Source organism: Diceros bicornis, chromosome 4, assembly GCF_020826845.1.
Source record: "Diceros bicornis minor isolate mBicDic1 chromosome 4, mDicBic1.mat.cur, whole genome shotgun sequence".
Taxonomy (NCBI): domain Eukaryota; kingdom Metazoa; phylum Chordata; class Mammalia; order Perissodactyla; family Rhinocerotidae; genus Diceros; species Diceros bicornis.
In genome coordinates, this window is record NC_080743.1 from 71,201,992 (window position 1) to 71,216,821 (window position 14,830).

A 14,830-nucleotide genomic window follows, 5' to 3' on the forward strand; every position below is an offset into this window, starting at 1 on the left:
ATTGTAAAGTAAGAGTATTGTCTCAATAGATACATCACAAATGCCAAAAAGAAAAAAATATATATGTATATACCAAATGGTTTTTCATTACAACATTTTACAGTGGGCACTTGGGCAAACTATTGGAAATGGCCTAAGGTGTCTCCGGAGTGGAGGTCAGTGAACTTAGGACAACCCCTTGACTTTCCATTAGTGAGTAGTTAGATGAAGTAGTAAATAAATTATTATTAAGCACTTTGCAAATATAGTGTTATGTAAATGCTAAATAATCATAATAATACAGTAGTATGCTGATCTTGATAAACGGGGCAGCTTCCATGTCATTTAAAATGGATGGCGCAGCAATGTCTGTGAAGATGAACGAGTTCCATGTTCACAAAGCTCAATAACAAGCACAGCCTCTTCTGCAAGGAGGCTCAGCCTCCTGCTGAGCTGCTGCATTCTCCCCTGGTCTCTGTGGGACAATTAGCAGAGCAGAGGGATTCTGGCCAGCTTTAAGGGGGTAGTAAAAAGGCTCCTATGCAGGGATATTGAAAGTAGACTTAGGTGAATGCACATGGATTTGCATTTCTGAGAAGTCAGGGCTAATCTATAAGAGGGATGGGGGCAGGGAATTAACATTTATTGAGTGCCTCCTGTGACCCAGACACTGTACTCAGTGCTCTGTGTTTATTATCTCATTTATCCTCCAGGCCAACACATTAAGGTAATAGAGGACTGGAATAAAGCAGAATACATTACTATTTTCTGTAGAAAAGCAGAAAGATTGACCCCAGCGGTGTAGCTGGTGTTTTCCTTTTTGCATTCTGGGCAAGAGTAGGACCTGGAAGATAGGAGAGTCCCTCAGGGAATCAGAGAAAGGTTGACCCAGTGATTGATCACAACCCCAAATGCTGGGACGTTTCAGGCACACATTTGTGTGATGACAGTCACTTTCTCCTTTGGGGCTACACTCAGAATACCTGCTCCTCCTCACCCCCTGCGGTGGACCTGACTCCCCTGCACAGCAACTCCTGGTAGAGTCTCATTCAGACCTTTCATGCACTATCACAATATTTAGCAGATATTGATAAAGGGTTATGATGAGCCAAATACTCCACCAAAGTTTATCATCTCAGTTAATTGTAGTGGCAACCCTGTGGCGCAGGATTTATCTCTTCTAAGGTGCTCCCCTTAAGTGAGAACACTAAAATTTTGTTAAGTAACTTGCCAAAAGTAACACAACTAGTTCAAGGGGGAGGAGGTGAGAACTGAGTTGGTCCACAAAGCTTAGGCTTTTAACTATGGGGTAATGTTGTCATACCACCTGTCAACTGAGAGGTCCTGAGGCTTGGGGATTTGTTTCTTTTTAGCCCATCACTGGGCTATGTTCTTTTTTTATTTTTCCTGCTGAGGAAGATTCACCCTAAGCCAACATCTGTTGCCAATCTTCCTCTATGTTGTGTGTGGGTCGCCACCACAGCCTGGCTGCCTGCAGGTGGTGTAGGTCCACGCCCAGGAACCAAACTCTGGCCACCAAAGCAGAGCGCGCTGAACTTAACTACTAGGCCGCGGGGCCAGCCCCTGGGCTATGTTCTTAATAATGATTAATTACCCTTTGTTTAATGTGTCAGATTTTGAGGGTATAAGAGTAGCTCAAATGTTTGCTTTTTTTGGTACAGCTTTATTGAACATAATCGACATACAATAAACTGCACATATTTGAAGTATACAATTTCGTTGGGTTAGATATACATATGTAGCAGTGATGCCATGACCACAATCAAGATAATGAGCATATTCATCACCTCCAAAAGTTTGCATCCTTGTAGTCCATCCCTCCCACCCACCCTCATCTAATGCCCTTCCCAGGCAACCACTGATCTGTTTTCTGTCACAATAGTTAGCTTGCATTCTCTAGAGTTTTATAAAAATGCAGTATATAGTATTTTTTGGTCTGGCTTCTTTCACTCAGCATAATTATTTTGAGATTCATCTAAGTGCTTTCTTTTTCTTTGTTTTATTTACAGACATAAGGACTTTGAATAATTAGTATGTATTTTATTTAATTTTAGCTTTTGTTTTAGTCCAGAGTTCAAGTTCCAGTTCTGTCACTTACTATCTGTGTGCCAAGTGGCAAGTTTATTAACTCTCCAAGGCTTAGTTTTCTCATCTGTGAAATGGGTATAATAAAGGCTACATTATAGAGTTAGTGTAAGTGTTAGATGAGGTGATATAGGTAAATTGTATAGCACAGAATCTGGACGTGCTAAGCACTTAATTTTGCAATTTAAATAAAAATTTTTAATAATAAAAACAATTTTTTCATCAAAATTCCTCTGATGTCTCTTAGGTCTTCAATATCAAGTAATATAGCTAGCATATATTGTGCCAAATAGAATACTAAATGTGACATATGAACTAGCGCTTTTTTTTTTAAGCAGGACTTTTTTGCGGAAGATTGGCCCTGTGCTAATGTCTGTTGCCAATCTTCCCCTTTTTTCTCCCCAAAGTCCCAGTACATAGTTGTGTATCATAGTTGTAGAGTTCTAGCTCTTCTATGTGGGACACTGCCTCAGCATGGCTTGATGAGCGGTGACTAGGTCCGCACCCAGGATCTGAAACAGCTAACCCCTGGCCGCCGAAGTGGAATGCGTGAACTTAACCGCTATTCCACTGGGCCTGCCCCCTGGAGTAGCTCTTTTAATCCTCACAAGAAGCCTGTGAATTATGTGGGAACATTATTACCCCTATTTACAGATGAGGAAACTGAGATAGTTGTGGTAATTTTCCATTCTCACTGATAGTAGGTGATGGGAACAGAATTTGAACTGAGGCAGATTGGCTCAAGACCCTGCGTCATTTTCCATTCCAATTTGGCTACCTTGATATCACTGTATGCAGTGACATCATTCACTAACTCTAGGGTTCATGCTTTAGGATAAAAATATCTAGATAAGAAGACCATATCAGTAACTAAGTAAAAGTCAGAGAAATGGCTAATAAAATGACAAAATTATTGTTGGGACACCAATTATTATTAAGGGATATCAAATACTTCAAATGTGTTATAGGCATATACTTGCAATTTGAGCTTCTGAAGAGTAAACCCCACCTGATTCTAGGTTTAACTGTAAGCGAGTCAAAGACAAGGATTCCGTAGAGAGGAAATGATGGCAGCCAGAGCAGATTCTGCCTTGACTGGAAACACTGGAGAAACTTCTGAGTGTTCGATGTTTGAGCCTCAGGTTTTAGAGCAGGCCCAGAAGGTAGGCCCATCACTGAGGTTGTACAGTCCCAGCTGAGAAGGCTGTATTCACCCCAACTTTGGGGATTGGCTGTCAATTTAGAGCTTATTGGAATAGCTATGACAGTAGAATAGAGAACTTCAGTTACATCTTCAGTTGCTTAAATTCAGTAATTGGTATTTATTAAAGATTTGGAATTTGGTGGAACAGAGGGCGGGAGATTTTAATTCAGTTCAAACGAACACACATTTTTTATTTGTCGGGTATGCACAGAATCTCTGCCCTTGAGAAATTCCTATTTGGAGTAGGGGATAGAGGATGAAAGATATAAATAAATTAATTTCAGTATCAAGAAAGACCTAGATTCAAGGGATATTTAGAAGGCAAAATCAATAGACTTTGTATCTACCTAGAAGTAGGCGTAAAGGAAAGGTCAAGGTTCTGGCCTTGGAAACTGAGCCACCCACAAAGAGAGAATTAAGACAAACAGATTTTGTAAGCTGGGTGATGAGGGCATCTTGGGGTTGAAGTGTAATAGGAGATTCAAGCAGAAAACTCCAACAGGCAGCTGTGTTTCTGGATACTGAGCTCAGGAGTAGGGTCAAGGTTGAAGATAAAGGCTTGTGAGTTGTCAGCATATAGGATGTAGTTGGAGCCACGGGAATGGATGAGATCACCCAGGGGGAGTATGTAGAGTGAGAGTAAATGGTCAACACAGTAGTCGTGATGGTTAAAATTAAGTTTGACCAAATACCAATATCAGAAGCCATATTAAAGAATGGGGATGGACAATATATCATATAGATCTTTCCTATTCTCAACTCTTTCAAATCCACTCATTTCAAGCATACACCATTTATTCCGTGTGAATAGATGCAAACTCTAATTTGGGTCCCATTGAAAGGCAGTACAGTCGTGCTTCTTTACGACAGGGATACATTCTGGGAAATGCATTGTTAGGTGATTTTGTCATTGTGCAAACACCATAGAGTGTACTTATACAGACCTAGAAGATATAGCCTACTACACCTATGCTAGGTGGTGCTAATCTTATGGGACCACCATCATATATGTGGTCCATCATTGACTGAAACATCATTATGCAGCACATGACTGTACTTAAAAGGGAAAAGGACCCACAAACAGCCGGCCCTGGGTGTGGTCCTTTACGTACAAGTTGGGGCAGTGGCACTGGGAGAACTTGGGGTAAGAGATGGTGGACAGAGGTGCAGGTGGGATTGAATAGCTATTTTGATATATTAGGTACAAATCTGACCTAAACAACCATGTCTTTCTCAACCTTTTTTCTTTCATCAGGAAGAGAAGGTTAAGAAACTGAACTGAATAGAAGGCTTATTTCTGTGTTTAGTTAGTTGTGTGCTGACCTTTTCATACCTAAACTATCCTTCATACACATCTCCTCATACACTATTTCTCTATCATTCAGTCAACAAACACATGTTGAGCACCTTCTTTTTTTTTTCAATTAACAAGATGGATTTAATGAACCTACAATTATAGCATATGTATTTTTCTTTTTCTTTTTTTTAGAGTAGTTTTATTTTTTTTAAATTTTTTGTTTATTGCAGTAACATTGGTTTATAACATTGTATAAATTTCAGGTGTACATCATTATACTTCTATTTCTGCATAGATTACATCATGTTCACCACCCAAATACTAATTACAACACGTCACCACACACATGTGCCGAATTATGCCTTTCGCCCTCCTCCCTCCCCCTTCCCCTCTGGTAACCACCAATCCAATCTCTGTCTCTATGAGTTTGTTTATCGTTGTTATTATCTACTACTTAATGAAGGAAATCATACGGTATTTGACCTTCTCCCTCTGACTTATTTCGCTTTGCATAATACCCTCAATGTCCATCCATGTTGTCACAAATGCCTGGATTTCATCATTTCTTATGGCTGAGTAGTATTCCATTGTGTATATATACCACATCTTCTTTATCCATTCATCCCTTGATGGGCACTTAGTTTGCTTCCGAGTCTTGGCTATTGTGAATAACGTTGCAATGAACACAGGGGTGCATGTATCTTTACGCATTGGTATTTTCAAGTTCTTTGGATAAATACCCAGCAGTGGAATAGCTGGATCACATGGTAGTTCTATCCTTGATTTTTTGAGGAATCTCCATACAGTTTTCCATAGTGGCTGCACCAGTTTGCACTCCCACTGGCAGTGTATGAGAGTTCCCTTCTCTCCACATCCTCTCCAACACTTGTTGTTTCCTGTCTTGTTAATTATAGCCATTCTGACGGGCATGAGGTGATATCTCATTGTAGTTTTCATTTGCATTTCCCTGATAGTTAATGATTTTGAACATCTTTTCATGTGTCTCTTGGCCATCTGTATATCTTCGGAGAAATGTCTGTTCATGTCTTTTGCTCATTTTTTAATTGGGTTGTTAGTTTTTTTGTTGTTGAGATGCATGTGTTCTTTATATATTTTGGAGATTAAGCCCTTATCAGATGTATGGTTTGCAAATATCTTCTCCCAATTGTTAGGTTGTCTTTTCGTTTTGTTGATGGTTTCCTTTGCTGTGCAGGAGCTTTTTACTTTGATGTAGTCCTGTTTGTTTATTTTTTCTGTCATTTCTCTTGCCGGGTCAGACATGGTGCTTGAAAATATGTTGCTAAGACCGATGTCAAAGAGCGTACTGCCTATGTTTTCTTCTAGAAGTTTCATAGTTTCGGGTCTTACATTCAAGTCTTTAATCCATTTGGAGTTAATTTTTGTGTATGGTGTAAGGTAAGGGTCTACTTTCATTTTTTTGCATGTGGCTATCCAGTTTTCCCAACACCATTCGTTGAAGAGACTTTCTTTTCCCCATTGTATGTTCTTGGCTCCTTTGTCAAAGATTAGCTGTCCATAGATGTGTGGGTTTATGGGTTTATTTCTGGGCTTTCGATTCTATTCCATTGATCTGTGTGTCTGTTTTTGTGCCAGTACCATGCTGTTTTGGTTCCTATAGCTTTGTAGTATATTTTGAAGTCAGGGAGTGTGATACCGCCAGCTTTGTTCTTTTTTCTCAGGATTCCTTTAGCTATTCGGGGTCTTTTGTTGTTCCATATAAATTTTAGGATTCTTTGCTCTATTTATGTGAAAAATGTTGTTGGAACTTTGATAGGGATTGCATTGAATCTATAGATGGCTTTAGGAAGTATGGACATGTTAACTATGTTAATTCTTCCAATCCAAGAGCATGGAATATCTTTCCATTTCTTTGTGTCTTCTTTCAGCAATGTTTTATAGTTTTTGGTGTACAGATCTTTCACCTCTTTGGTTAAGTTTATTCCTAGGTATTTTATTCTTTTTGTTGCAATTGTAAATGGGATTGTATTCTTAATTTCTCTTTCTGCTACTTCGTTGTTAGTGTATAGAAATGCAACTGATTTTTGTGTGTTGATTTTGTATCCTGCAACTTTACCATATTCGTTTATTACTTCTAAAAGTTTTTTGGTGGATTCTTTAGGGTTTTCTATATATAATATCATGTCATCTGCAAATAGTGACAGTTTCACTTCTTCCTTTCCAATTTGGATCCCTTTTATTTCTTTCTCTTGCCTGATTGCTCTGGCTAGGACTTCCAGTACTATGTTAAATAGGAGTGGTGACAGTGGGCATCCTTGTCTGGTTCCTGTTCTTAGAGGGATAGCTTTCAGTTTTTCACCATTGAGGATGATATTAACTGTGGGTTTGTCACATATGGCCTTTATTATGTTGAGGTACTTTCCTTCTATACCCATTTTATTCAGAGTTTTTATCATAAATGGATGCTGTATCTTGTCAAATGCTTTCTCTGCATCTATTGAGATGATCATGTGATTTTTATTCTTCATTTTATTAATGTGGTGTATCACGTTGATTGATTTGCACATGTTAAACCATCCCTGCATACCTGGAATAAATCCCACTTGATCATGGTGTAGAATCTTTTTAATGTATTGTTGTATGCGATTTGCTAGTATTTTGTTGAGGATTTTTGCATCGATGTTCATCAGTGATATCGGCCTGTAATTTTCTTCTTTTTGTGTTGTCCTTGTCTGGTTTTGGTATCAGGGTAATGTCAGCTTCGTAGAATGAGTTAGGGAGCTTCCCCCCCTCCTCAATTTTTTGGAAGAGTTTGAGAAGGATAGGTATTAAATCTTCTTTGAATGTTTGGTAGAATTCACCAGGGAAGCCGTCTGGTCCTGGACTTTTATTTTTGGGGAGGTTTGTGATTACTGTTTCGATCTCCTTACTGGTGATTGGTCTATTCAAATTCTCTACTTCTTCTTGATTCAGTTTTGGAAGGTTGTATGATTCTAAGAATTTATCCATTTCTTCCAGATTGTCGAATTGGTTGGCATATAGCTTTTCATAGTATTCTCTTATAATCTTTTGTATTTCTGAGGTGTCTGTTGTAATTTCTCCTCTTTCATTTCTGATTTTACTTATTTGTGCCTTCTCTCTTTTTTTCTTGGTGAGTCTAGCTAAAGGTTTGTCAATTTTGTTGATCTTTTCAAAGAACCAGCTCTTGGTTTTATTAATTTTTTCTGGTTTTTTTTTGGTCTCTATTTCATTTATTTCTGCTCTGATTTTTATTATTTCCCTTCTTCTACTGATTTTGGGCTTTGTTTGTTCTTCTTTTTCCAGGTCCTTTAGGTGCATTGTTAGATGGTTTATTTGAGATTTTTCTTGTTTGTTGAGATAGGCCTGTATTGCTATAAACTTCCCTCTTAGAACCGCTTTTGCTGTATCCCATCAATTCTGGCATGTTGTATTTTCATTTTCATTTGTCTCCGGGTATTTTTTGATTTCTTCTTTGATTTCTTCATTGGCCCAGTCATTGTTCAGTAGCATTTTGTTTAATCTCCATATATTTGTGGCTTTTCTGATTTTCTTCCTATAGTTGATTTCTAGTTTCATACCGTTGTGGTCAGAAAAGATGCTTGGTATTATTTCAATCTTCTTAAATTTATGGAGACTTGTTTTGTGGCCTAATATGTGATCAATCCTGGAGAATGTTCCATGTGCATTTGAAAAGAACGTGTATTCTTCGGTTTTTGGATGGAATGCTCTGTATATATCTACTAGGTCCATCTGTTCTAGTGTGTCGTTTAAGGCCAATGTTTCCTTATTGATCTTCTGTTTGGATGATCTATCCGTTGGTGTAAGTGGAGTGTTAAAGTCCCCTATTATTATTGTGTTACTGTCTATTTCTGTTTTTGTGTCTGTTAATAATTGCTTTATATATTTAGGTGCACCTACATTAGATGCATAGATATTTACAAGTGTTATATCCTCTTGTTGGATTGTTCCCTTGATCATTATGTAATGTCCTTCTTTGTCTCTTTTTACAGTTTTTGTTTTAAAGTCTATTTTGTCTGATATGAGTACTGCTACCCCAGCTTTCTTTTCATTGCCATTTGCATGGAGTATCTTTTTCCACCCCTTCACTTTCAGTCTGTGAGTGTCTTTAGGTCTGAAGTGTGTCTCTTGTATGCAGCATATATATGGGTCTTGTTTTTTTATCCAATCAGCCACCCTATGCCTTTTAATTGGAGCATTTCGTCCATTGACGTTTAAAGTAGCTATTGATAAGTATGTACTTACTGTCATTTTTTAACTATTTTTTTTCTCAGTGTTTTAGTAGTCCTTCTCTGTTCCTTTCTTCTTCTATACAGAATTGATGGTCTCTTTAGTTTGACCTCTGTCTGAAAGCTCTACTCTTTAACTCCCCTCCTCCCTCCTTTTATGTTTTTGATATCATATCTAACCTCTTTTTTGTGCATTTGTATCCATTACATTCTTATCATGGAAATAGATAATTTTTCCTATTTGTGGTCTTCTCTTTTCCCCTTAAATCAGTCCCTTTAACATTTCTTGTAGCACTGCTTTCTTGGTGACAAACTCCTTTAATTTTTGCTTGTCTGGGAAATTTTTGATCTCTCCTTCCATTTTGAATGATAACCTTGCTGGGTAGAGTATTCTTGGCTGTAAGTTTTTTCCTTTTAGCACTTTAAATATATCATGCCACTCTCTTCTAGCCTGTAAGGTTTCTGCTGAGAAGTCAGCTGATAGCCTTATGGGGTTTCCTTTGTATGTAACTTGAGTTTCTCTTGCAGCTCTTAGGATTCTCTCTTTATCTTTAATTTTAGACATTTTGATTATGATGTGTCTTAGTGTGGGCCTCTTTGGGTTTATCTTGTTTGGGGCTCTCTGTGCTTCCTGTACCTGGATGTCTGTTTCCTTCCTTAGGTTAGGGAAGTTTTCATCTATTATTTCTTGAAATAGATTCTCTGCCCCTTTGTCTTGCTCTTCTCCTTCCGGGACACGTATAACATGGATGTTAGTGCGCTTGATGTTGTCCCAGAGGTCCCTTAGACTGTCCTCACTCTTTTTGATTCTTTTCTCTTTTACCTGTTCAGCTTGGGTAATTTCTTCTAGTCTTTCATCCAGCTCACAGATCCGTTCTTCTGTATCCTCTACTCTGCTTTTGAGTCCCTCTAGTGAATTTTTCATTTCCAGTATTGTATTCTTCATTTCTGATTGGTTCTTTTTTATATCTTCCATTTCTTTGTTGACATTCTCACTGAGTTCATCTATTCTTCTCCCCAGATCAGTGAGCATCCTTAACACTCTTAGTTTGAACTCTCTGTTGGGTAGGTTGCTCATTTCTGTTTCACTTAGTTCCTTTTCTGGGGTTTTGTCCTGTTCCCTTACTTGGAATGTATTCCTTTGCCTCCTCATTTTGTCTCTTTCCCTGTGCTTGTGTCTACGTATTAGGTAGGTCAGCTACGTCTCCTGCTCTTGGATAGGTGACCTTATGTAAGTGATGGCTTAGGAGGCCTGCAGTGTGCTTCCCTCAGTTCTCAATGTTCCAGGGGTGACCCCTATGTGGGCTAGGTGTGTCCTTCTGTTGTGGCCTGTTTGCTCTCCGTGTAGGCGCCCAGGGAGGCCGAGTTATGCTCCTGGCCAGCTGTTGTAATGCTCAGTTGCTTGTAGTTGTTGTGGGCCCTTCAGTCTCTTTATCAGGTGTGGGGAGCCCCAGCACAGTTGGCTGCAAGTTCTAATACCACATTTGTGTTGCAGTATTTCTTTTAAGTGAGTAGGCTCCCAGCGTGGCAGGTTGTTAGGCTCAGGGCCTTACAATTGCTGTAAGCCTCTAGCCTATTAGGTCTCTTGTCAGCTCTCTGAGGATTGCAGCTGGGTGGGGCTGGCCTCAGGCACAGGAGCACCCAATTGTTTCAGGCTTTGGAAGGTGGGGCAAACCCCCTATGTGGGTCTCTGAGAGGCACAAGTCTTCTGCAGCTGACAAACCCTGCTGCCCACAGGTCCACACACACAGTCAACACAGTCCTGCCCCGTGTGCGCACGCTGACCTCCCGATGCAGACCCAGTCTCTCCACGGCGGAAGCCCTACACACTCTGCCACCACCTCACACTCTCCACCTGCTCCTTGTGCACACCCTGCCCCGCTAAAGTCACCTCAGTTGCCAGGCTGCAGAGAATCCAGTCACCAATCTATGCAGGCCCACAAGTTGCCTGAGGGCTTGTTGTTGGGTGGGGCCAGTCTCTAGGGTGAGCTGCCTGCCCTGGCTGAGCTGGATTAAATCGATGCTCTAGCGGGTGGGGCAGACCTGGGCTAGCAGGCCTCAGGGAGAACTCCAATGGCACCTGTGTCAGCACGCCCACACCAGGCCACAACAATGGCTGCTGCCAATGTCCCAGTCCCTGAAGAGGTCTCACCTCCCACTGAGATGCACCCAGGGCCCAGTAGGTGAGTCTCTTTTCACCAAAGCACTGTGCACCTTTCTTTCTGGTGATTTTAGGATGCTTTCCGAAATGGGTGAGTTTGCGTGCGGGCCCTTTAAGAGCCGGTTTTAGTTTCTTTGTGAACCAGGTTTTCTGGGGGTGCTTCCCAATGCTTTAGTAGCAGACAAAGTCAGATATTATGCCACTCGGCTCGATTGCGCTGGGTCCACAAAATGCCCACAGCGGGGGCGCTCCCCGGCTCAGGGCCCCCCTCCTCCAGGGAGGGCTGCGTACCTGTGGGCTGCTCCCAGGCGGCCGTGAAGCTGGCGGCTTGTGAAGGCGGCTTTTTTCCTCTCCAGAAGGGAGTTTCTGCCTCTTCCACCTCAATTAGGGTTGTCCGTTGTTGCAGGAGTTCCTCTTATCCAGTTTTCAGTTCTGTCTCAGGGGTAATTTTTCCACGAGTAGTTGTAAATTGGCTGTGTCCGCGGGAGGAGGTGAGTTCAGAGTCTGCCTATGCCGCCATCTTGACTTCCCCCTCTCTGAGCACCTTCTATGTGTCGACCCCATGTTAAGGGCTAGGGACACAAAGAGGAATGGTGTTTGGTCCCTGCCCTTGAGAAACAGAGCATGCACTCATGGTAGCATGCTAATTATCAAAATGTTCTTCAATGGCATAGTCCTTTATCCGTGTCAAAGAACTCTCATGTACGTTATATTGTTGGAGTTCTACAGCACATCTGTGAAGGAAGTGTGGGAGATGAAGATTTGGCCACCCTGAAATATATCTCTTTAACTTGATCGTTTTCTCTGACGGACATTTGACCTCCCCCACTAACTTCCTAAAGAATTTGACATAGTAACTCCTTCCTGGAACAGATCTTCTATCTGATGGCTGTAATATAATGTAAAATAGATGTTACAATAGAAAAGGCACCAACAAGCCCATCTTATCGGAAGTTCTGTCTCTCTGGCCACATTCTCTGGATGGCCCTGTGAGGAGTTGCCAAACAAACATTTACATTTATAAGGGAAATCTCCATGTGTAAATATATCTCCCTCTCTGTATTGGGAAGAGGGCAGATGACCTCATTTCTAGAAACTTATCAATGTGGAAGGTGAGGCCTTAAATCTGCGTAATAACCTTACTCCTGTTTACTGTGCTTTAGTGGTAATCTCCTGTAACTGACTCCTCCCACCCCCAACATCCTCCTTTGTCCTTAGCTGAACATGGTATTTAAGACAAGAATTTCTGCTATTGTGTTGAGAAATGCAGTGTCCCTGCTTTCTCCCATGTATACATGTTATTAAACTTGGTATTATTTTCTCCTGCTAACCTGTCTTGTTAATTATTTGGCCAGCCATGAGAACCTTAAGGGAAAGGGCAGACGGGGATTCTCCCTCTTCCCTCACAGAAGTAAGGCCACGATTATTATTATTAAGCATCTGTAGCTGAGACACAATGGTGGAGTGGCTTGGGGAAGGTCAGTCAGTGGCTGAGATCCAGATCTTTTGGCCAACTGTTCTTTCTGCTAAGGGGAATGTTTTTCCCAGCACTCTCATCCTGGGCACCTTGCCTTTGCAATTTCCTGGTTGTCTATTTTATCTCTTTCAGTTGACAAATTTGACAGGCCCTTGGGGAACACTGACTCAAGAATAACTTGCCTTTGGTCAAGTGCTAAATCCCACAGGTGTAGGACAGACTTTGGAGGAGCCGCCATAGCTCTCACTGGCCCCTGCCAACCTCCAGTGTTTGTCTGGTGGGAAGTATGCTTATCACTTCTGTACGTACCAGGGAGCAGCTAGCAAAACCAAATTAGCTCAAACTGGCTGCTGTTCAGGTCAGCTAATTAAATTAGCTATTGTTGCATTACTGATAAGGACAGTTTGGAAAAGGAAAAAAGCCACTCATCCCAGCAGCCATAAGGCGAAAGCCAAGAAAATGTGTTAATGGGAACACTCTGAAAGGAAACCCCTCTGACTAGCAGCAGTACCTGGGGGTCTGTGGTGGGCTGTTCTTCTAGCCATCTGCTCTGAGCTCAATGCTCCCAGCCCTCTCTGGCTCTGGTCCTTGTGGGCACTGCTGCTCTCTGGCTTTCTGGTACCCAGCTGCAGCTAGGGCAGCCTTTTCCTTCTCCTCCCGCCGTGAGCCCGTCCTCCTGGGAGTCTGGAGAGAGCAGTGGGGATTTTTCCGGGAGTACAGCTCACCCTTGTATACTAAAATCTAATCTCTCCATAGCATAAAAGCCAGCTGATATTTGCAAGAGCTCCAAGGAAGAAAGGCAGAAAGACAGAAAAAGAGAGAAGAGAGGGAGGAAGGAAGGAAGAAAAGAGGTAGAAAGGTCCTAAAAGACTAATTTTTTACTTCCCAGCATCTTCTTTGCTTGGTAACAGCCTCTCCACCATTATGGGCAGTCTTGTTGAGGCTGTAAATTAAGTTGGCTGCTATCTTCTAGTTGATATTTGGACTCATGGATTTACCCTACACCAACTAGCTCTGCCCTAGGACTCTGGGTCCTGAGTACAGAGATGAAGTAGGAGCTCATTTGCTTTAGCAGCAGCACTTCAATGAGACCTTTCCCTTTACACTATACCCTTGCCACCATCAGCCTCCGTTCTCCTCACCTCTGCCCACCATGCCGTCTTAGTTCCATCTTTTTTCCAAAATTATTTATCCAGGCTTCCTAAAGTTCTGTGAGCTATCTGATATCTTTCTGATTCATTCTCTTGTCTGCTTAAATTAACCAGAGTCGGTTTCATGCAATCCAAGTGATGTAAAGATTGTTTAATCCAACTCCCTTCTTTGACAGATGAAGCTGAGGTCCCGAGATATTAAACGATTTTCTCGAAATCATACATATAATGGCAGAGGCAGGGCTAGAGCCCAGGCCTCTAACTCCACTGATTATGCTGCCTGAATGTGGTGCTCACTGTGCATCTTCTGAGAAAGTGAAGGCAGTGCCTGGGAATATCCACCTGAGTGTCCATGCGGAGAGCTTGGGGAATTCTCATCAGATTCTTTCCTTTTCAGGACTCTCTCTTCTTTCTTTCTTTTTTTTGGTATGTGTATTTTTTTTTATTGGGGTAAAATTCACATATCATACAACTAACCATTTTAAAATGTACAATTCAGTGGTATTTAGAGTAGTCACAATATTGTGCAATTAGAAGCTCACTCAAGTTTCAAAGTATTTCATCATTCCACAAAAACACCCTATATTCATTAAGTAACCACTCCTCATTCCTCCCGCCTCCATCATCTGGCAACCTCTAACCCACTTTCTGTCTCTATGGATTTTTTTGTCTTTATGGATATATCATATAAAAGGAATTATACAGTAGGTGAGCTTTTGTGTCTGCCTTCTTTCACTCAACATAATGTTTTCAAAGTTCATCTATGTTGTAGCATATATCAGTACTTTGCTCCTTTTTATGGCTGAATAATATTCCATTACATGGCTATACCACATTTTGTTTATCCCTTAATCTGTTGATGGAAATTTGAGTTGTTTCCACTTTTTGGCTATTATGATAATGTTGCCATAAACATTCATGTGCATATAAGTTTCTGTGTGGCTAAATGTTTTCATTTCTCTTGGATATATACCAAAGAATGGAATTGCCAGGTCATATGGTTATTCTATGTTTAACTTTTGGAGAAACTGCCAAATTATTTTCTATAGCACACTTCTACCAGCAATTTTTATCTGACTGTACCTTCCCTAGACCTTGTCCTGCTTGCCTCCGTAGCCCGTTCAGTGGCTTGCATCTTGTAGGTGTAACAATGCAGGAAATATTTATAATCTTAAATGGCTTCTAGCCACTAAAGAGAGAACGATCTT